The sequence below is a fragment of the Eubalaena glacialis genome, chromosome 4 (genome assembly GCF_028564815.1).
Source record: "Eubalaena glacialis isolate mEubGla1 chromosome 4, mEubGla1.1.hap2.+ XY, whole genome shotgun sequence".
Taxonomy (NCBI): domain Eukaryota; kingdom Metazoa; phylum Chordata; class Mammalia; order Artiodactyla; family Balaenidae; genus Eubalaena; species Eubalaena glacialis.
In genome coordinates, this window is record NC_083719.1 from 44,074,307 (window position 1) to 44,098,966 (window position 24,660).

Genomic DNA, 24,660 nt, shown 5'->3' on the forward strand with positions numbered 1-24,660 from the left:
ATTGATATGCTTTATATATAAGTATATATTTACATATATAATTATGATATAATTATAAAATACAACATAAAATTTACCATCTTAACCACTTAAGTGTATAGTTTTGTGGTATTAGTTATGTTCACAGTGTTGAGCTACCATCATCGGCACTCATTCCTAGAGCTCTTTATCCTTAAACTGCAACTCTGTACCCATTAAACAATCTCTCTATTCCCACCCCCAGGTCTTGCCAACCACCTTATATTTTCAGTCTCTGAATCTGACTATTCTAGGTACCTCATATAAGTGGAATTGCACAGTATTGGTGCTAGTTTTGGCTGTTTGTTTTCTCTAAAAATGGAATCATCCAAGTGTGTATTCTTCTGTGTCTGGCTTTCCCCACCTCAACATCATGTCTATGGGATTCATCACTCCTGTTGCAGACAGTTATACTTTATCTATTCTCACCATTACATAGTATTCCTCTGTGTGACCATACCACAATTTATTCTACTGGTGATAGGCATTTGGGTAGCTTCCAGTTTGAGGTTTTTTATATATAGTACTGCTATATCTTAGGAGTAACATTGCTAAGCCATAGGTGCATGTGTTCAGCTTTAGCACATAGCCCCAGGAAGTTTTTTACTACAAGTCACTATAGAGAAGTGATCTCTTGTATCATGTGACTTAGATAATCTTCCAAGAAGAGCAATTACGTGTTTGAATACATATGATGCCACAGGCTCTGCCCAGAACAGTTCTTCTCTTCCCAGGGTTTATCTGCCCACCCACTTCCCTCAACTTCCCCTACCTCAAATCCATTCTCCAGCTCCACTGAGCTTTCACTTACCCAAATGCAGGTCTTACTCTCCCTTCTTTTCTAGGCCATTGTGGGTGCTGCTTTGTTCAGCTGGAAAATCTCACTACCCCACCCCAATAGTGTTTCAAATCAGTGGGGGAAAGTGTGAATAGACAATAAATAGGGTCAGGACAGTTGGCTATTTATTTATGTATTGTTTCAGTTGGCTATTTATTTATGTATTGTTTCAGTTGGCTATTTATTTATGTATTGTTTCAGTTGGCTATTTTAAAAAAAAATAGATTCTCATCAGGTAAGAATGCATTTAACTGCAAGTAACCAAAAAAACTAACAACGGCCTAAACAACTAGGGCTACATTTTCTCACGTAAGTCAGGAGAGATAGTTGTTAGCAGTGGCCCACCTGCTCAATGATACCATTGGGCAGAGGTTGGCCAAACTATGGCCCATGAGCCAATCACTACCGGTTTTTGTACAGCTCACAGACTAAGGATGGTATTTTTAAACGATAAAAAAGAAAGCAAAAAAATGTTTTGTGGCAAGTGAAAAGTCTATGAAATTCAAGTTTTGGTGCCTATGAATAAAGTCGTTGGAATACAGCTATGCTAATTTGTTGACATTTCCTCTGTGGCTGCTTCCACAGTGCAACAGCAGGGTTGAGTAGTTGCGGCCGACTGTATGGCCCACAAAGCCTAAGATAGTAACTATCTGGCCCCTTACAGAAAAAGCTTGCTGATCTCTGCCCTACAGAACCCAAGGTCATTTCAGTTTTCTCCTTTGCCGTCTTTGCTACATGACCCCCAGTAATTTGCTAGGCCCCAAGCTCCAAAGCCGAGCTTTCCTGGAAACCTTGCAGACTTTTACTTCCACCTCATAGACCAGAATATCACAGGGTCCTAGATGCAGGAGGGTGTGGGAGATATCCTTGTCTCCTCACTCAGAAACCAACTTCAGAAGGAAGAAACATGTAGGTAAAACTATCAATACAAAACACAAAAACTAGGAAGTGCAGAATGTGTATGATCTTTTTACATGGAAAACTAAGCAAACATGAAACCAAGAGTCAATAAAGGCAGTGATTGACTTGTCTATATAAAACCTCCATGTAGAAAAGATAAACTTTATATATTTGTCACATGCTAAGAGTTTCTACAAGAAAATAGAAAAATGATAGAGAAATTCAAAGAATTCACATGTCCTACCAAGATATTCAAATCCTCATTTTTAAAGATGCAACTTAAAACAATGAAATAATCAGATTAACAAAAATTAACTTGCCCAGTGTGTGTGGGGGGCAGGGAGAGAATGGACACTCACAGTGGATGAGAATATAAGTTGATACAGTCCTTTTTAGGAGGAAGCTCAGTATTGCAGCAAGACCAAGTCACATCTCTGACTAGCTGTTCTATGTCTAGCACTTTCCCCTGGAGAAATTCTCCTAGAGCATGAAGAAATGTACTCAAAAACTATCATAGCACTCTAACAGCATGTAACTTTAAATATTCTCTGAGTACCCACCAAGAATGCAATCCGTTAACTGGAACTATGTTCATATGCAAAGCAAGCAATCTGGCAGGGCACACGTCAGGCCAATGGTAATGACTTCAGGATAGGATCAGGGGTGGAAGGTGGGCCTTTCATTTGTATACTTTGCTATTCTTTACATTTAAAGCACAGACTACTTCCATAAATGTGTTAGAACTTCAGCTGCACAGACTTCCATAAATGTGTTGAACTTCAGTTGCAGGAGTACTAAAAATCTAGCAAACAAGTTAGTGCATCCATTTTACAAAATACCATAAAACTGAGACAGAGCTTGGAACAGACAGGAGCCAGGGACCGTTATGTCTTCTAACTACTCAGTCCCCATCCCGACCACTATTCTTCCATATTGTCAACTTCATAAATTATGCTGCAAGGACAGGCTAACATGGAGAACTATGAACACTGCTGAGAACATTGAATGCAGCGATCTTAAGGTTATTTCCAAATGTCACTAATGTATTCCTCCCCTTTCCTAGGATTTTAGGACCCATCATACAACATTAAGGTATTGAGTAAATGCGGAGTGTCATCTTGAACTTTTCAGTTTCTTTTCTGCACCAACATCTAACAAGTAATTTTTGCATGAATAGCCACATTGGAGTACTTCCTTATATTTCTGTAGCTAGGTTTTAGAACTTAAAACCAAAAGTCATGAATAAACACTATAAAGGACAAACATTTCAAAGAGCATTTGAGCTACTTCTCTTTTCTGTGATCCTAGACAATAAGACTTGTGACCCAATACATTTACTCATTCTGATTCAGACTCTCAAGGATATCAAAAGATAGCATGAGATCCACAAAACTAGTACAGATTGTAAAGAATATTAAAGATAGTAAAAGAGCTAATACAACTGAGTTAAACCATCTTTAGGCAGAAAGTCTCTTAAGTGATAATGAGAGACTTAACCTGTCTGTGAGGTCCAAGTTCTCTGCCACCCAGGGTCAGCCTCCAGCGATGTCCTCCATACCCAGCGGTTCCCAGGCTCTCAGCTGACACTCTCTAGTAGCTAAGGCCTGGTGTCCTGCACCACGACTGGCCCATGCAGAGTGCTCCCTTGGACAGCGTCCTCACCTACTCCAAAGAGGCCAGGAATGTTAGGTGGGGAAGAGTTAACAGTCTGAGACTTAAGCCAGCTTTGGGCCAGCTGCAGGCCTATGGTACAGAGACGGACAAGAGGAGGGCAATAGCTTGAAAAGGTCCAAAGCAGAGAGCCCTGATTAACACCAGTAACAGTTCTACCCCTACCCCAAGGGCAGACACACACCCATTCCAACTCCTCCTTCCCCTCCTAAGTGACCCCCAAGGTGACACAAAGCCTGGCCAACTCACCCATCTAGGACAGAGCAGTATCCAGACATCGTGACACACAGTGGGCCCAGCTCCCCCAGTGATGGGGTGGTGAGAACAGCACTAGAGGGGCCTCTGCCCACAAAGACAAGCATCCAAGGAGGAGTTACTCTCATAGCTCCATCCTTCCTACTGTGCTTTGACAAATAGAAACCAAAGAGCTTCAAAGACCTCTCATCGCTATGAGGACTAACCCCAGGCCCTCACTAGAGTCCCGAGATTGCAGTGGCTGTGAGGCTGGTGGGAGGCTCCAGGGTATCTCAAAAGCAGCCTCACCTTTCTATCAGGGATGTGTTCATGCAATACACACTCATTGTGTTCATCATCCCGGACCATCAAGGAGAAAAGCCTGACCTTGATGGGACCGCAGACCTGGAAGAACCACACATGTCTCCTGACATTAAAGGGAGTTGGAAGCTGGGTGCAGCAATACTGTCTGCAGGCATCTCTGAAGTTTCACCTTGTGATCCTGCAGATGACAGAACTTTTCTGCTGGAGACTTAGCCTGGTCAGGCCCTATCTACCAGCGACACTGGCCTGGGAACCCCAGGACCAGATGCTCCACATCAGGGATAAAGGGCTCCTGCAGGTAAGGTAGGAGAAACAGAGGGGGCTGTGCGAGGAGCCAGGACATAACCAGCATCCCTGTATCCTGCCTGCCATTGGTGTAGACACACTCATTCAGGCCGGTGTCAGTAACATCAGTGATGGAAACTTTTCCTCTGCCATGAGGGTGGGTACCATCTCCACCCAATACCTTAGTGAACAGTAGATCTCCAATAATGATCCTCTGTCTGACAGATAGGATGGAAAGATAATGCGGAAAGAACCCAGTAGGAATATTTTGGTGCCCCTCCAATGATCCTCAAACTCTGGAAGTAGCTCAGCTGTGTGTGGGGCAATAGGTACTCAGGCCCACAGCTGTATCAAGGAAATCCCCAAGAAGGAAGCTGTTTCAAAATGGAGAAGGCAGTAACTGTATAGGATCTGGGAGCCTGGAAGGAAGAACAGAGGATGCTCAAGGAGGCTGCTATCACAGAACGTCCCACAGAGGAAGCTCCTTCCTCCCCATGCACCCTGCCTCACAGGATAGGGCCAAGACTAAGCAGCCCCAGCACATGCACACCCACCCACCAAGCCAGCTCTCGACTCCACAGCAGCCAGGCATGGACAGAGATTCCTCTAATCCCGTCACCTACCACTTGTATTAAGGCCAAGAAAGACAGCTCCGGGGCTGACAATCATCCCAGTCACCATGACCTAGGATAAGCCCCTTGCCCCATCATGTCTCCTAAACACACTGTAGTTGTCCAGGTTACCAGATGTACACTTCATGCTTTAGAGCATCCTTGCACACAGAATATCAAGGACATCAGCCACAAAACTTAAGAACACCTTACCATCAGAGCTGCAGAGCCAAGACCAGGAAACAGACTCCTTTCCTGCTAGACCAGCTCAGGAGTATTTCCTGCCCCTAACTCCTCGCTCTACCCACAAGAGGCCCAAACATTTGTGGTCTCTTACACCCCACTCCCACACTGGCCCCGCAAAATGCTACCAGGCAGCTTCTGGAACATTCCTTCCCTGGCAGGGACCAGAGCTCCAGTTACTTACTTTTGAACGTGAGGGGGAAGCCACGTTGCCTGGCAGAAAAGGTCTCATTCATCTGGGAAGGCAGAATCCGGCCGGGACAGTCCTATGGCTCTGCGTAAACCGCATGAACCAAAAACTCAGAGCCGAAATCACAGGGACAAACCAAAGCAGCCCCTCCTACCGATACCATCCCCATTGTGCCTACTTTCAGATGCTGGACTACCCTCTCCATGGCCTTTAAATATCCTTCTGCACAGGTGTAGGCCCTTGTCTAACCCCTGCAACCTGGGGCCGATCCTGAATCCAAGAACTGAATTCAGGTGAGAGAACCTCCCTCTCCCAGCACAACTTCAACACCTACCCCTGCTTATAGAGTGGAGGTGCAAGAAGAGATAATACAGAGTATTTCTTAACCTAAACCCGAAAGCACAGTACACAGTTAGTAGGTAGATGCGCTTATGAGGAAGGTGTAAGCCTATGTCAGCCCAAATGCTGGCAATAAGACAGAGGTGGGCAGTTTACAAGTTACATAACTTTACCCCACCTTTGAATCCTCCAGAGGGGTGCTCTTTAGACTTTAGCAAACAGCAGAATCACCAAGAGGGTTTTTAAAAACATACATTGCTGGGCCCCATTCCCAGGGTCCCTGATGCAGAGGTCTTGGGTGAGATCCGAGAATTTCTCTAACAAGTTCCCAGGTGATGCTGGTCCTGAGGCTACAGTTTCAGAACAACAGATCCAATCATCTACACCAGGACTAGTAGATAGAAGTTGCTCACTAAGTGTATGTTGATTCATTGATAACAAGCCATGCCTGGTGTGTTTTGCAGCTCTAGAATTCTTTAAAAAAAAAAAAAAAAAAAACCTTTGGACTTCCCTGGTGGTCCGATGGGTAGGACTCCGTGTTCCCAGTGCGGGGCGGTGGGGGGTAGAGGGGGTGGAGGGGGTAGAGGGGGTGGAGGGGGTGGAGGGGGCGGGGTTCGATCCCCGATCTGGGAACTGGATCCCGCACACATGCCGCAACTAAGAGCTCGCATCGCATAACTAAGAGTCTTCACGCGGCAACTAAGATCCCACGTGCCGCAACTAAGACCCAGCGCAGCCAAAATAAATAAATAAAAATAAATCTTTAAAAAAAAAGCCCTTCAGGTTAAACAGAGAAAATTCACTAAATCTGGAAATTATTGGAGGAAGTGTCCGTGTAAGCAAAGTAACTGGTATTTGGAATTCATGTTCCCAACATTCTTTTATCTTGTTTGAGGAAATAGCTGGATCTCCAAAAATTTTAAATAATGAAGACTTAAGAAGCCAATACAGCCCTCCTCATGCTTCTTAACACTTACAGGTTATTATGAATATCATAGGAATAGTCTGTCAAGTAAACATGCAAGGGAGGCATACTTCATTCACAAATTAACCCGCAGTTCACAATATTTGCTTTTCTTAGAAGACCAAATCACATTGACACACACACACTCAAAAGAAGAGAAACCCGTATTTATTCTCACTAAAAAATTTGGAGTGTGTGTCCCAAATTATACAAATGTATCGAAAGGAGCCATAATCAGGACATTCCATCTTTAGAAATGTTTCACCAACATTAGCTAATAGTCTCACACAGCAAGCTGGTAGGCGTGATTACCCTTGTTTTGCAGATGGAGAAACTGAGCAAGGAGGTAATGACTTGCCCCAGGCAGGCATGAGTCAGCACCAAATGCAGAGTAGACTCTATGTTAAGACAATTGCTTTGGATTTTCGTCTCTTAAAAATCAAGAAATACAAAACAGAAACAAAGGAGAAAATAACTCAATTTAGAAAAATGCCTTTGGTGTGAGGAATAGGCTTTTTTTTTTTAAGCTAAGAACAGAATTTCACAAGCTAATAATTTGTATGCCCCCCAAGGTTCCTGCTAATTACCACCTCCTCCTCTGTGTTGTCTTTCTAGTCAATGAGAGGTTGATGATAACTCTCTCTTTCTACCTGATATGCTTTGCTTTTTAATGAGTAGTTTTTTATGAAACCCCAATTAAATATGTAGTGAGCTTATGAAATTTCTAGCAAACATGGCTTTCCTTTTTGTTTACATAAATTAATCTTCAAATTCTCAGCAAAGAATAAAGGGGTTGCTCCCATGTAATCCCCAGACCTTCCCTAAATGGCTTCAAAAGCTGTATCAAGTATGAATGTGTTAATTAAAATCCTTCATGACTTTGTAAATTGCTCTGAATAAAGCCTTTCAATAGTAATCTTGAAGAGAAGCTTGTTCTAGTAATTTATAGCTAAGCAGCTGTTGTTTTGGTAGCATCTTCAGTTTCATTTACACAAGAAAATCTGAAAAGGAGCCGTGTAGACAGGAAGACCAGATTGCTTTCCATGGTAAATGTTTTTGTATGCTTATCTCATAGAACTCTTAAAGTTTCAGAGAAGTAAACACCAGAAAAGATCATTCGTTAACCATCACACTGGAGAAAATGTTGGCCAATAATATGTTCGATTCATATTCCAATGGATTTTCTATTTCATGTGTCATTGCCATGTAATAGCTGAGTGTGTGTGATTAGCACATGGGCTAGCAAAATACAAGTCAATTTCTCTGAGGCCCTGCAAAGCCTAGCAAATGCCTCTTCAAGGGTGTAAGGTAGGATTGACTGCTCAAGTTATTTCCTCTAGTATACCTGTCTGCACCACTCAGTTCGGTCCACTTGGACTTGGCAAGAATCAGGAGCTGATGAAAAGTACATAGTTACTAATATGCTCAGGATCTTCTTGGCACTTGAGGTAATTTATGTAAAGCATATATTATAAATTGTAAATTACAATTCTCTTCCGTATACAAGAATGTCGTATACTTCAGTGGTGCAATTATTTCTAAGCTTTTGATTGAGTACCAGCAAAAAGAAATTAACATTTACCCCCAAATCTATATGTGTGTTTAGTCATTCATTAATAAACTATACATGTATATTCTCTAATAATATATAAGACACAAAAAATAGAAGTTGAAAATGGATAAGAAAATAAATAGGAATAGTTGTTCTAGTATTTTCTTCCTTCTTTCAATGGATAATCTTTGGAGACTACTGCTCTAATGGAATGTTAAATCTATCTTGAAAATAAGGGGTGATAACTATAATTAGCATTTAACATAGTGTAAGTAAATACTGCTAAAGATCATTAATTCTCATGCTTTATGTATATTAACTTGTTTTATCTTGGTATCAGCCTTATGCAAGAGGTATAATTATTACCTTCACTTCCCAAATGATGAAACTGAGCACAGACTTGTCACCTAACTTGCCTGTGGCCAAATAATTACAAAGTAAGAGGATGCGATTTAAACCCAGGCAGTCTAGAGCTAGATTCTAGCTGAAACTGAAGACCTGGCAAGTTATTATCGTTCTAACCAGTGAGTGATAGAGGCCCCAATGCATTACTTTCCATAATACCTGCATAATGGCATGTATCCTACCATATTAAAATTGTTCTTTTGAGTGTTTCTCTCTCCCACTAGAATAGAAACTTCTTGAGTCTGGTGACTGAAGCATTTTTATATTTGTATCACAGCACTGAGCACAGTGCCTGATATCTAGAAAGCACTTGGTATAGACACTTGTTGAATGGATGGCTGGATGAAAGAAGAAAGGATTTTAAAAATGGATGGATCAAGGGGTAGATTTACCCAAAGCTACTAGATATCCACTGAAATTTGAATGTCCTTGAAATAGGGACAGGAAGCTATCCTGCCAACAAAGATATTCTCAGACTTTCTTCTTATGGGATATTGCTCCATTGCTAAACCAACACATAGGAAAAAAATATCTGCTGATGTTATCCAAACCCCTTCAGATAGGAGTATTGTCCCACCCATGAGCTTTCCAATTCTTGACCCTAGAGAAACTGAAAAGATGAAAGAAGAAAAGATGGGAATGTTGTTTATGGAAATAATATGTCTCTCAGGAGCCTTATTCACAGTTTCTCTCATGAAAAGAACAAAACAACAAGCAAGTCTGCCCTCATGCTCTGGAGTCAACGGGAAACTATTTCATTACAAACTTAGCCTGGATACCACTGGTGGGGGGGGAGGGGCATGTTGGGGGATGCATGGGTGAATGAATGAGTGATGGGCTTGCTTTCTAAGAAATGGAATCCACGTATCTAGGTCTCAATCCAGTCTCAGTCCAGCATATGTGGTTACACTTCCTTTAGCAATATGCTTTGTCATGACATGAGCTACCCAAGCTGCAAACTGACATTTATCCTCAAACCATGGGAGTTAGTGTATTTCCTTCCCTTCATTCTGAGTGGCACAAATCAGCACCAGACTGTGTCAGCCAAACCTTGGAAAGTTCCTTCTTATATTTGAAGCTGGAAAAACTTCAAGGCACTTTGACCCAAATGCACTTTCTAGTAAAACGTGTGTTTCTTTCACACCAGTTACTCTATACATAGCTTAAAGCACAAAGGCCTCTGAATCAAAACAATGACTATGGAACTGCTTCAACAAATCAAACAATGTACATAATGTAATGTGATGGGTTCCATCTAAGTACTATAAAATTTTGTCAGTTTTCCATTGCTTTATATTCTTTCAAAGGAAAGACAGTTTTATGGCAGTTGAATTCTGGACTTTCTTTGTTACAATTATATATATTGTATATATTAATTACTGAATACATAACATATTTTCTATATAATATATATTTTATTTAGGCTCATTAGTGTTGCTCTTTGGACCTTTCTTTTGTTTGAAGCAATCAGATACAACTATCACTGTTCTAAAACACTGCCAGTCAAACTCACCATTTCACTCTGAGAGCTGTGCCTGCCTGTCTTTATTCTTCCCTCCTCAGGACAATGTCCAGCACACTGTTGATAAATTTTTAATGAACTGAGTAACTGTTGAACTACTTGGCAAAGGTAGCATTTTTCAAAGATGTTCATTTTCATGAGTAGGGAGGGAGTAGAGTCCTGCTAAAGTGTGGTTAAGAGGACCAGCAAAGCAGCATCTGTGTCACCTAAGAGCTTCTTAGAAATGCAGAATCTCAAAAACTCTCTTTCATGTGAACCAACTGGGAATTGTGGTAAAAAGCAGGTTCTGACCCCTAAAGTTGGGGTGGGGCCCAAGATCCCGCAGATCAGTGAGTTCCCAGGTGATGCCTATACAGCTAGCCTCAGACCACACTGAATGGGAGGTGTAGGTAAGAAGCCGAGGAAGACACTGCACCCACCAGGTCTTCTGACCAAAACAAAAAGATTTAATGGGACAAGTAAGTAGTTGATAAATAAGGATTCACTTAGTATTGATATATAGTCTGTGACTAGACCTTTTATGACTGAGTTGCTATTTGACTTTAGTTAGACCATAAGATTTCTCTGCTTATCATCTCTATGTATTTAATGAAAGTAGGGTTTCAATTTGTTTTCTGGTAATGTTTACATTTGTCCTTTGGATTCACCTTATGCATGCTATTCGTTGATATTACCAAGACCAGCTAATTTTTATTTATAGAAGAAATAATATAAAGATATAATTTTCAAGTAAAAAAGAGGACTGGTCTGTTAAAAATCTTTTCAATCTTGTTATGATTTAATCTTAACTAAAAGTTGTGGCAACAAAAACCAAGAAATCTCAGGGTTCTCCAGGTCTAGTTTGTTAGTACAAACCTCAGAAAATCACCTAATTGATTTCCGCACTACATTCCTCATCTATAAAATAGATTCAAAGTTAAGTTTTCTCAAAGCATTAACACTAAAAGATGCTAAGAAAATATATTGATTCCTCTACATAAGTGGGTCTCAGAGAGTGGTCCCAGGTGATGCCTACACAGCTAGTATGACTCCAAGGTCAGCGACCCCAGCATCACCTGAGAACTTATTTGAGAAACAAATTCTCAGAACCCACCCAAGACCTACTGAATCAAAAACTCTGGGGACGGGGCCTGGGAATCTATGATTTTAACAAGCCCTTGGGTGAATCTGATATATGCTAAAAATTTTAGAACCCCTGCTCTCTCTATAAAGTGTAACAATGATCATTCTTAGTCAGATTTTCCCAATTTTTAAAGGACTAGTATATTTAGTTACATAAGTTCGTAGGGTTGTGTGGTACAAAGATTTTTTTTTCTTTTTTTAATTAATTTATTTATTTTTGGCTGCATTGGGTCTTCGTTGCTGCACACGGGCTTTCTCTAGAGTTGCGGCGAGCGGGGGCTACTCTTCGTTGTGGTGCGCAGGCTTCTCATTACGGTGGCTTCTCTTGTTGCGGAGCATGGGCTCTAGGCGCGTGGGCTTCAGTAGTTGTAGCTCGCGGGCTTAGCAGCTCCGTGGCATGTGGGATCTTCCCAGACCAGGGCTCGAACCCGTGTCCCCTGCATTGGCAGGCGGATTCTTAACCACTGCATCACCAGGGAAGTCCCCAGAGTTTTCGTTTTAACAGTATAAAAGCAGTGTAAACTGGTTCCAAGAACATGGAAGACTGGGGTACTGGAGAATCTCTCATATCACAGCATATAGAAATGTATAATACAAAACTAAGCTCCTAATAAATAATAGGAAATCTCAAGATGCAAAAAGTGACATGGGAACCCACAGGCAGAACAGTAAGCAAGGATGACAGAGTGTCCCAGGGGGTGGGGTTTATTACCCACAAGGGAACAGAGATGTGGCCTGGGCCCAATGAAGTCAGGGACCTAAAATTAAGACTCCTTCAGAAAGCTGAGACCCCCCCGCCCCCTCCCATAGTGAAAGGAGGATTAGAAAAACTCTGCTCTCTGCCCAAGGAAGCTGGTCTTTTCCTCAGGCTCTGAGGAGAAAAAAGAAAGATTATGTGGGAGATTTCAATCCCCAATGGGCCATGTGTGAATGTGGAGACTGATTTAACACTGCAGGATGTGGAAATCCCAAAGTGAAATACCTGAAATTCCCGAGACCAGCGGAAGCAAAAATGAAACCTCCTTGCAGGAATGTTTCCACAGCCCAGGATAGCAGACTGTCACGAGAAGACAGAGAGAGAAAAGGTAAGTGTAAAAAAAAAAGACATTTTCAAACAAGGAAAATCTACCATCCAAAAGACCTTGGCCAAAGGAGCCACTAACGATTGTACTTCAGTGCAAAGAAAAATGAACCCAGAAAGAATTTCTTACAATTCCACAATAAAAAGACAACCCAGTTTAAAAATGAGTAAAGAATTGGAATAGACATTTCTTCAAAGAAGATAAATGAGTGACCAATAAGCATAAGAAAAGATGCTCAACATCATTAGCCATTAGAGAAATGCAAACCAAAATCACAATGAAATACCAATTCATGCTCACTAGGACAGCTACAATTTTAAAAACCGATAGCAGTAAATGTTGGCAAAGGTGTGGAAAATTAGACCCCTTGTACATTTCAAGTGTGAATGTAAAATAATGCAACCATTTTGGAAAATAGTTTGGCAGTTCCTCAAAATGCTAAACGTATAGTTGTCATGTGACCTCACAACTCCATTCCCAGGTATCTACCTATGAGAACTGAAACAAGTTCACATAAAAACTTGTACATGAATATTCATAACAACACTATTCATAATAGCTAAAGGTGGAACAACTCAAATGTTCATCAACTGGCAAATGGATAAAGTGTGATGCATCTATACAATGAAATATTATTTAATAATAAAAAAGGAATGAAGTACTGCTACATGCTACAACATGGACGAACCTTGAAAACATTACAGTAAGTGAAAGAAGGCCATCCCAAAACTTGGGAAAATGTCTAAAATCTTTATGGAGGAAATTATAAACATTTATTCCAGACAAAAATGAAGACTTGAATATTTGGTGGAAATCTCCCACCATATTTTCCTGTAGTAACTTTCCCTGTAGTAACACTTTAGGCCTTTCTTCCCACTCCTTAAGTGAGTTTTTAGTAGAGAGTTTGTCTGACCTCCATGGGTCCCATTTTCTCTACTGGATGAAGCTAATCTATTAAATTGCTCCAAGCAGTGCAGATTCTCCCTCTCTGTTGTCCCTCATCACTCTATCTGACCTTAAGTAACAAAGCTGGTTGGAGTGTCTACTTTGCAAGCCCGAACTTTCCCTAAATCCCAAGGTCTCCGAGACTGACTGGGGAAGAGAGTAGAGGAAACCATGTCTTCACAGATCTAAAGCACATTCCCTAACCACTTTTATCAACAATAAAAGCGATACTTTGATCACCATTTATCCATCTCTGCTAGAGCAATTTGGGAGGGAAAGGGGGGAATTACTTAATGATCTCCTAAAACCCCAACACGACATCATCACATTGAAGGCTTACTATGTGCTGTACCCGATTCTAAGTGTGCTTTGTGAATTAGCATTTTTAAGCCCCACCAAACTCTGAAGTAAACACTATTGTTAGTCTCCATTTTGCATATGAGGAGAGTGGGACACACTGAGTAAATAAAAGGATGTATCACCTCATGAATGGAAAGATCCAATAAAATAAAGAGGTCAGTTCTCTCCCAAATGATCCTATAAATTCAATGCAAACTGCAATCAAAATTGCAACAGGTATTTTCACTGAACTTGAAAGTGGATCCTCAAATACACATAGAAAAGGAGAAACAAGAATAAAAAGCAAGAATATTCAAGATTTTGAAGAAGAGTGGGGAGAGGGAGGTTAATCCTTCCAGATATTAAACTTAGATAAATCAATGTGGTTGGTAGATAAATAGATCAATCAATGGAGATTAACAAGTCCAGAAACAGAGCCAGCGTCCACGAGAACTTGGCGTGTGACAGAAGAAGCTTCACAAATCAGTGGAGAAAAGGGTGTGCTCATCTAATTAGATGTCCATATAGAGCAACAAATTAGGCCTCACCTCACAAGAACGTAGATTTAAATCAACACTTATTAAAGGTATATGTATGAAAAATAAAACATTTAAAACTTTTTTTAAAAATTTACTACATTAAAATTAAGTGTCTAGGCAACAAGAGACACAACATACAAAATTAAGACAAATTACATACTAAGAGAAGATACATACAATGTAAAGTTCTTAAAATCCAATAGCCCTATTATAAATTTCTTAGAACTTTACAAATCAACTTGAAAAAGACTATCCATTTTTTTTTCAAATGGGCAAAAGATAACAGCTAGTTCACATAAGAATGATCAATAAATATGTGAAAAGATTCTCATCAGCAATCAAGGAAACACAAAGGAAAACAATATGGAATGCTATTTCTTACACAAAGGATTGACAGAAGATCAAAAGTCTAATAATATAAACATTGAGGAGTATGTGGGGAAGCAAGCACCCTAAGTGTAAATTATAAAATTTGGCAATATCTAGTAAAACTGAAAATGTACATATCCTACAAACTAGCAATTCTACTTCTAGGAACTGACCTAGAGGCTCTCTCTCACATTTTCACTGGAAAGCTATACAAGGATATTCCAGGTAGCATCCTTTATCTTAGAGAAAAATTGGAAGTAATCTAAATGTTCAATGATAGGTCAATAGATTAAAATAAAATTGAAGAATATTTACACAGTGGAACACTATAGAGTCTTAAAATACATAAGATAGTTCTACATGCATGAAGGTGATTAAATCTCAAAAACAACATTTCAAGATAGATTCATATAAATTTTTACAAACCATGAAACAGTATTATATTTTGTTTATGGATACGAACACACATAGTAAGAGCATGAAAATATGGAACAACTTCAGGATGGTGATTACTTTTGGGGTTCAGGGAAGGGAATAGGAAAAGGAAGATTTCACCCTTATCTGTCATACTGTTTTATTTCTGCAAAACAATATTTGAAGCAAGAGCAGTGAAATATCCGCACATATTAAAACTGGTTAGTGAGTATCTAACTCTTTACTATTGCCATCAATTTTTGTAATTTTATATGGTTTAGTAATTTAAGAAACAAAATATAAGCTTCATTTATTTCTGTGTTCCTCAAATTTTTTCTAAGTCATCAGCTACCTTTACATCTCCTTAACTACATATGAGAAACATATGCTTTAAAAACTAGTAAATAAAGTAACAAACTTCATTTTTATCGACTGTCACTATGATATCAAATATCTATAAAATTGTGAAGAAAACAAAAAGATATATACAAATAAAACCGTTTTAGTTGGTTTTGGAGTAGGGAAAATGCCAAAGTAGAGAATTTTCTGCATCTTTATGTGGTGTAGAAATGGACTTGAAGGCTATAAGGAAAAAAAGAAGATCATAATTTATTCCCATGAGTCCATCTAGAATGTACTGCTTGAATGAAGGAAGAAGTAGCTGTTTACCAATCCAAAAATGGGCAGAAGACCTAAATAGACATTTCTCCAAAGAAGATATACAGATTGCCAACAAACACATGAAAGGATGCTCAACATCACTAATCATTAGAGAAATGCAAATCAAAACTACAATGAGGTATCACCTCACACCAGTCAGAATGACCATCATCAAAAAATCTACAAACAATAAATGCTGGAGAGGGTGTGGAGAAAAGGGAACTCTCTTGCACTGTTGGTGGGAATGTAAATTGATACAGCCACTATGGAGAACACTATGGAGAAGAGGTTCCTTAAAAAACTAAAAATAGAACTACCATACGACCCAGCAATCCCACTACTGGGCATGTACCCTGAGAAAGCATAATGCAAAAAGAGTCATGTACCACAATGTTCATTGCAGCTCTATTTACAATAGCCAGGACATGGAAGCAACCTAAGTGTCCATCAACAGATGAATGGATAAAGAAGATGTGGTACATATATACAATGGAATATTACTCAGCCATAAAAGGAAACGAAACTGAGTTATTTGTAGTGAGGTGGATGGACCTAGAGTCTGTCATACAGAGTGAAGTAAGTCAGAAAGAGAAAAACAAATACCATATGCTAAAACACATATATGGAATCTAAAAAAAAAAAAAAATCGCTCTGAAGAACCTAGGGGCAGGACAGGAATAAAGACGCAGATGCAGAGAATGGACTTGAGGACACGGGGTGGGGGGAAGGATAAGCTGGGATGAAGTGAGAGAGTGGCATGGACATATATACACTACCAAATGTAAAATAGATAGCTAGTGGGAAGCAGCCGCATAGCACAGGGAGGTCAGCTCGGTGCTTTGTGACCACCTAGAGGGGTGGGATAGGGAGGGTAGGAGGGAGACGCAAGAGGGAGGAGATATGGGGGTATATGTATATGTATAGCTGATCCACTTTGTTATAAAGCAGAAGCTAACACACCATTGTAAAGCAATTATACTCCAATAAAGGTGTTAAAAAAAAAAAGTGGCTGTTTAGTGCTTGGGAGCTTTTTTAGAGGACTTAAGGGACTTATTAGATGCTTAGATATTTGAAACAGGATAACCAGCTTTCAGGCACACGTGGGCCTTAATTCCAGTTGGTTTCCTTCTGGTAGGACAAAGTTTCCATACGCCCAGCTTCTAAAATGTTATCTCAATTTCACCTGCAAAAATTAGATTATCCAATTTATGTGTGGGGAGTTAGAGAATTGTCACTTGACTTTGTACATATAGGGTGTGGCTTCTCACAGCCAGGGCCCTTGGGAGACCACAAACACTGAAAAGATTATGGAGTCCTCTCACCCAATTGGTAATTCAAATTTCTATTTTGATACAAGACTTTCATGCATGCTGAAATTAAAAGAATCCCTCTCTACATTTTTGAGTGTGAAATTCTAGAAAACTATGTCAAAGTTAACTTGTTTATTTGTAGAGGAAGGATGCCCTTGCTTTTCTGGTGCTCTGAACACATCATAATCTATGGGGTAGTCCTTCACTGCCTCAGCTATCTGTAAAGCTAAAGGGCTCTTTAAGGCAACCCATTATTTTAAAACTTAGAAGTGACTAGAAAAAGCTACTAGAAGCTCTAAGTTTTCTCACTGGTTTCAGGACTCAGATTCTAGTCTGAAAAAGCAAACACTCAAGTAGTTGAATGAGTAAGTACCACAGGGCTGAAGCCTAATGTTGAGATGTTCATTTACACTCTCCCGTCCTCTGCCACAAAACGAGAATGTAAGACATCAGTGGAATTTGGACCTACGACCTCATGAATATGCTACATGAACGCTTTTTGAAAAAGGTATACACTTTAGCTTCAGGACTTCTTTTGTTGTGTTTGATAGAGTGCAATTACTGGAATAAGATTGCCAAAATGCCTTTCCCAACCAATGCTACAGACTTCTGCAAATAAAGGTCATGTAGACATATGCTCTTTTAGGTTTCAAAAATAAGGTTAATTGTAACAGGTATGGCTGTAAACCAATTAATTTTAAGCCCATGCAATCTTACCAAAGAGCTTTATATTTTTATAAACTTGTTTCAGCGAACTTATTGAGAGCAGGGACTATCTATCTGTGACATTCTGCTCAGTACCCAGTGAGGCGATGGGTAAAATGTCTAGTTGTTACATTACAAATCATAAGTCACCTGTTTTCAAGTTATGTAAAGACATTAAAAAATATATGAGTTAGGGACTTCTCTGGTGGCACAGTGGATAAGACTCCGCACTCCCAATGCTGGGGGCCCGGGTTCGATCCCCAGTCAGGGTACTAGATCCCACGTGCGTGCTGCAACTAAGAGTTCGCATGTCACAGCTAAGGAGCTGGCGAGCTGCAACTAAGGGGCCCGCCTGCCACAACTAAGACCCAGCACAACCAAATAAATAAATAATCTTTTTAAAATAAATAAAATTTAAATTTTTTTAAAAAGTACATGAGTTAAAATTCACATTAATCTAAAAATTTGATTTTTAAAAACACATTCTTGGAACTATAGTAGGAAATACCACCTGAGACCTTTTTGTAAAAAGTGCTTTATTTGTGTGAGTCTCCAAATCAGTTTAGCAAATCCAAGAACACCACCAATCAATCTGTCAATTAATCAGTGTTCTTGAGTCCTTGTTATATGAAAAGAATCATAACAGTTGCTGTGTGGAATTTTTTTTTAAAGTATAAAGGTTTTGCCCTTAAGAGATTTATAATTTGGTCAGGAAGAAAAGGCTTAAGTACATTAAAACATAAATTGCCACATAAGAAAACAACGCAAAAGCAGACAAAGGCAATGTATGATCTGTTGTCCTATCTAAATAAATGTGATTCTTTTATAAAAGGAAGAAATCATTGTGGAACAAAATTTGGTATGTGAAAATTTCACTATTTAACCAAGAAACGCTGAAGGACAGGCCAGTCACAGACCAATTGAGAAAGAGGGCTCCCTTGCTCCAATGTTAAGACCAAACTAGGTCAAAACTATTTGGGTATTTACATGTCTTTAAGGTTGTGAACTGAGGTTGGAGAACCAAAATGCTGAGAGCTCCTTGCACACCTCCTGGGAACCCTTCTGGTCAGCAATTCTGACACATTTGACGTGCTTAACGTGGATGGTTACATTTGCATGTGTTCTCACAAAACAGATAGTATTGTTTTAACTGCAGTTAACTATATCTCAACCTTAATGAGATATAGTTCACATACCATACAGCTCACTCATTTAAAGTGGACAATTCATTGGTTTTTAGTACATTCACGAAGTTGTGCAACCATCACCACAATAAATTTTACTATATTATCTTCCCACAAAGAAACTCTGTACCCACTGATGAGTCACTACCCATCTTCCCTCTGCCCAGCCCTTGGCAACCATGAATCTGCTTTCTGTCCCTATGGATTTGCCTCTTCAGGATATCTTGCATACGTGGAATCATACAATATATGGTCTTTTGTGTCTCACTTCTTCCACTTAGCATAACAAGGTTTATCCATGTTGCAGCACAAATCAGTACATACTTCATTCCTTTTTATGGCTATATAATATTTCACTCTATGACTTTACCATACTTTGTTTTATCCACTCATCAGTTGAATGGATAACATTTGGGCTATTATGAATAATGCTGCTATGAACATTCATGCACAAGTTTTTGTGTGAACATATGTTTTCAATTCTCTTGGGTATAAACCCAAGAATGGAATTGTTGCATCATATGGTATGTCTATCTTTAGCATTTTGAGGAACCACCAAACTTTTTCAAAGTAGCTGCATGATTTTACATTCCCATAAGCAATTTCTCCACAATCTCACCAACACTTGTTATTATTTGTCTTTTTTTATTATAACCATCATAGTGGGTGTAAAGTGGTATTTCAGTGTGCTTCTGATTTGCATTTCCCTGATAGTTAATGATGTTAGGCATCTTTTCATGTGCTCATTGACCACTTGTATATCCTCCTTGGAGAAATGTCTATTTCAATCTTTTTCCCCCGTTTTAAATTAATTAATTAATTAATTAATTTTTATTTTTGGCTGCATTGGGTGTTCGTTGCTGCACATGGGCTTTCTCTAGTTGTGGTGAGCGGGGACTACTCTTCATTGCGGTGCGCAGGCTTCTCATTAAGGTGGCTTTTCTTGTTGCAGAGCATGGGCTCTAGGCGCATGGGCTTCAGTAGTTGTGGCATGTGGGCTTCAGTAGTTGTGGCACGTGGGCTCTAGAGCACAGGCTCAGTAGTTGTGTTGCACAGGCTTAGTTGCTTCGCAGCATGTGGGATCTTCCCAGACCAGGGCTCAAAACCGTGTCCCCTGCATTGGCAGGCGGATTCTTAGCCACTGAGTCACCAGGGAAGTCCTGCCCCTTTTTAAATCAGGTTATCCGTCTTTTTATTATTGAGTTGGAAGAATTCTTCATATGTATTCTAGATACAAGTGCTTTATCAGGGTTGTGTTTTCAATTTCTTAATAGTGTCCTACGAAACACAAAAGTTTTTCATTTTGATGAAGTCCACTTTGTCTATTTTTCTTTTGTCTCTTGTGCTTTTGGTGTCACATCCAAGAAATAATTATGAAACACAGGTCACAAAGATTTACCTCTATGTTTTCTTCCAAGAGTTTTATAAGTTTAGTTCTTACATTTAGCCCTTTGATCCAATTTGAGTTAATTTTTGTATATGCTATGAGGTAGGGATTCCACTTCATTCTTTTGCATATGGTTATCTCATCCCAGAATCATTTGTTGAAAATACTATTCTTTCCCCATTTAATTTTCTTAGCACTCTTGTCAAAAATCAACTGACTCTAAATGTGAGGGTTTATTTCTGGATTCTCAATTCATTCTATTGATCTAGATGCCTGTCCTTATGCTAGTACCTCAATGTTTTGATTACTGTTGCTTTTTAAACTGTTTTGAAATGTTTGACTCTTCCAATTTTGTTATTTTTCAAGACTGTATATATTTTTTTATTTATAACATATTTCATTTTTTATCCGTATATCCCTTTTATAGTTGATTTTGAAACAAAGTCCTAGTGATAATTTTACATAAAATCTGTCTTTTCCTCTTTGTGGAGGTGTCCTGTCATTCTCTTCTTTGGGTCGATGTTAAACATCAAGGCTCCTCTTGCTGCAACTGACTGAGGCAAAGCTCCCGAACAAAAGCCTTCTGTGAAGGTGGCAGTTCTTCCTTCTTCCTCAGAGTTCCTTCTTAAACCAGATCTTGTCTCTTTGCATTGTTTCTTTAAACTCTTGAGACCTTCAGGACAATTGCTCTATCTCTGATAATTCCAGTTGAACAGCCCAAACTGAAACTGAGTGAGTGAATGCCTTAATAATAGGCTTTTTAACTACACTATAAACTTCTTTGCTTTATACCTCTTTCAAATGCCCTCTTGGTTCCACATAGCTAGGTATATAATAGATTCTCTGTAAACAATCCAAATAATCCATGGTTAATTGATGATGTTAGGCGAAAAAAAGCCAGCTTTAAATGTTGATAGCAGTTAGTGAAAAGAAATCCAAATCTATAATTTCTAAAGTTACTTTACCTGTAAGTACTTCATATATGGTGTTTTATATAGAAGTATAATAACTAACACTTATGTAGTGCTCTCTGTGTTCCAGGCGCTATTTAAGTGCTTTTCCTATTTTAACTCATTCACTCCTCTCACTGACACCACAAGTTTGGTACTACTATTAGTCCCATCTTACAGATGAGGAAAACAATGCACATGGAGATTAAGTAATTTGTTCAAGGTTACATGACTATTAAGTTGCAGAGTCAAGTTCAAACCTGGACAGTCTTGCTCCAAAGTTTGTGTGTGTGTGTGTGTGTGTCAGTCGCCTGTTTATATCAACATGGTATGATACCATTATGTGGTAGAGGTAATTAGAGAATAGCATGCCATACCATAATGTACAGTGTGGTTCAGAGAGAGAATGTAAAGGGGTTCAGAGAAGAGAGAGGTCCTTATGAATAGAAATGACTGGAAAAGAATTTCCTAAGTAGAGAAGATATGAGCAGGCCTTAGGTCCGTTTGCTCTAAGTCAATTTACCAAATGATCAATTTGCCAAATGATAAATTAGCTAAAATTTGTCAGAAAATTCATTGCAGCTATGTTACTACAAGAGCCATCCACATGGCCAAGAGCAGAAAGGGACAGAGCTATCTAAGTTGCAAGATTGATAGCCAAAATTGATAGTCGTTTGACACGTCTAACAAGTCTCTAGCTACAGAATCATAGCAAAGCTTTAAGGAACCTGAAATGTGGGAAAAGTCCCCATTAAGGCAATGAATTGATGATTCAGCACATTAATCATTTGTGGAACTGATTTTTGGTGAACTGGCTTGTGGCAAATTCACTGTCAATGAGTTGATTTTTGCTGCATGTGCCTGATTCAACATCTAGAACTGGAATGTGTAAACTTTGGTTTGATCCTACAATCCCCAACCCAATGACCTTGAATCCTCTTTTACTGTAACCTACAGTAAGGAATACACTTTTCGCTTTACAGTGTGACCACACACACACACACAAGATTCACATTGCCCTTACCTCAGGCAATGCACTCTGGTATTTTCTATTCTATTTCTTTTTTTTCCCAATACTGATTACAACCCAATAACACGATTTCATCATCACTCAGTTGGTTATGACCTGCAGTTTAGAAAACCTCCTAACAGAAAACCTGTTGTAACTTTGAATATACAGTACAAGGCTAATAGTCCTATAGCACCAAACTAACATGTGTAATACTATTTTGGAGATAATAATGGATATAATTCCAACTCAGTGTTTCAGGATACAGTTCTCCACTTACAATGAAACCGGGAACATTCTGTCTACTCTAAATCCTGCTGTGGGGCTGTAGGGAGATCTTGCAGATCCAAATTGCTTGTATGGCTGCCATGGCCTGGTGGGTAGATGTAGAGCTAGTTAAGGGGCTGGGGGGAGGGGCGGAATATGCCTTGACCACCAGATGCCTCACTAGTGGGGCCATTTTTTTCCCTCTACCAAACCTGCAAGTTTCACTTTCCACTGCTAGAACGTGCTATCTGGTGCCCATAGAAATTGCTCTTTCCCTTGTTCCACTAATAAACCAAACAGCATCTTTCAAGTCCTGGAATCAAGTCATCAATCCTTCGAGATTTTCTAGGGAGATAGAGTGCTGGTGATAAGAAGGTGTAGATGGGATGGAAGTTTTCTGCTGTGTTTGCCTCATCCTTTTCTTTTTCCCTTGGGCCATGTAGGAACGACAGAATTGCACATAGATTCTTGTGGTGGGTTGTCAAGTACAGTAATATTGATTCGTCATCATTTCAAGAAAAACCAGACTTGGGCGGGTCTGACTGGGCTTTCAGGTCGTCTGGCTAAAATCACTATTTTATGATATTATTTCTAATTCAGTGACATATATTAGAGGGAACAATAATTTTAATAAGTACGCCATGTGCTATTATATAATGTCCCTTCATTTAGCCATGCATTTAAACAAGTTAGATGCTGATTATACTTCAAGTGTAAAATGCTGAAGGCCTATTCTGCTCTTTTGAGTCCAATTAAAATTTTAATTACTTGGTAAAGTGAAGCACTTCAGGAAGGAGAGGTGACATTTCACCCAAAGATTTTTCTGAAGTTAAGGGTTGAAAAACAATATTTTTATGTGCTATTGTTCACTGATGACCAACCAGTGCTTTTTTTATGAGCTCATTTTGTTCAGTTTTAACTATCTCCATTTGTTCATCTCCAATGGATTTGTATCAATGCTACTGAATGCTAATAGAAAAGATTCGAGTCTAAGACAAAGAATCAGGAAAATATCTGGGATTTGCAAATCTCTGGGATTATATCCTTTGCAGCTGGAACTTTCCATATTGGCGTCAACCCAAACTTAATTTAGAGAGAAAGTTTGATTAGCATTCCTTCAGTTATGAGGACTTTATAAAGCAAAATGTTTTCTTGCCACCATTGTTAGATTTTTTTCCTTCCTCATCCATGTGAGTATCTTTAGAAGAAGAAGGAGAAAAAAGAGCTGCCCTTTGAAACAGACTTCACTTAAGAAGATGAATGTGGGGACCCCCTGGTGGTCCAGTGGACAAGACTCCGCGCTCCCAATGCAGGGGGCCTGGGTTTGATCCCTGGTCAGGAAACTAGATCCCACACGCATGTCGCAACTAAGACTTTGCATGCCGCAACTAAGAGTCCACATGTCGCAACTAAGAGTCCACATGCCCCAACTAAGAAGCCCGCACGCTGCAACTAAAAAAAAAATCCCACATGCCGCAAGAAAGACCCGGCACAGCCAAAATAAATAAATAAATAATATAAATAAATAAGGTGAATGTGAAGTGCTCAATTTGCAAAACTGAGAAAATACAAAACTGAGAGTATTACATCGGCCTTTGAGTATCTTGAATGCCTACTGTGCGTGTTGGATGATCCTAGTGAATGCATATGAATCTGTTGTGCAACTCCGGTCCCACGTTCCCTGGTGTGGCCCTGCTACCTCTGTGAATTAAAGTATAATGCTAATGAGGTGACATGGCAGGCATGGTCCCTGTTTGAGTTACTCAGCATCATTCAGAGAAATTTTATTACTTTTACCACCAGCTAAACTTCTAACTCCAGTGAACTGCTGGGACATTTCGTGCTACCGCTCACAATAGCACTGGCCGAGGACTGTGAGTGATAACACTATCAATACTCAAGAAATCTTCAAGCGCCTGGTACCTCATAGGCACTCGATAAATATTTGTTGACTGATTAAGTGGTGCCTGATTGTTATACGAAGAATACATTTATTCTTCCTGGAAGCAGTGACGTAGAGTGGGAAGAATACCAAATTTAGTGTTAGCAGCCTATCCTGCCGATTTGCCAGCTAAGTGATTTGGGGCAGCATAAAAAAAAAAATCTCCCTGAGGCTCCATTTCCAAGTCTGTAAAATGGGAGGAAGAGCTCTGTCTCGAAAAACAGTTGTGGGAGAATTAAATGGGGTGACAGAATGCAAAAACACCTGACACACAGGGGGGAACCTCAGTAAATGCTGGTTGAATCAAATCCAAAATTACTCGTTCTCATGAATGAGTTTG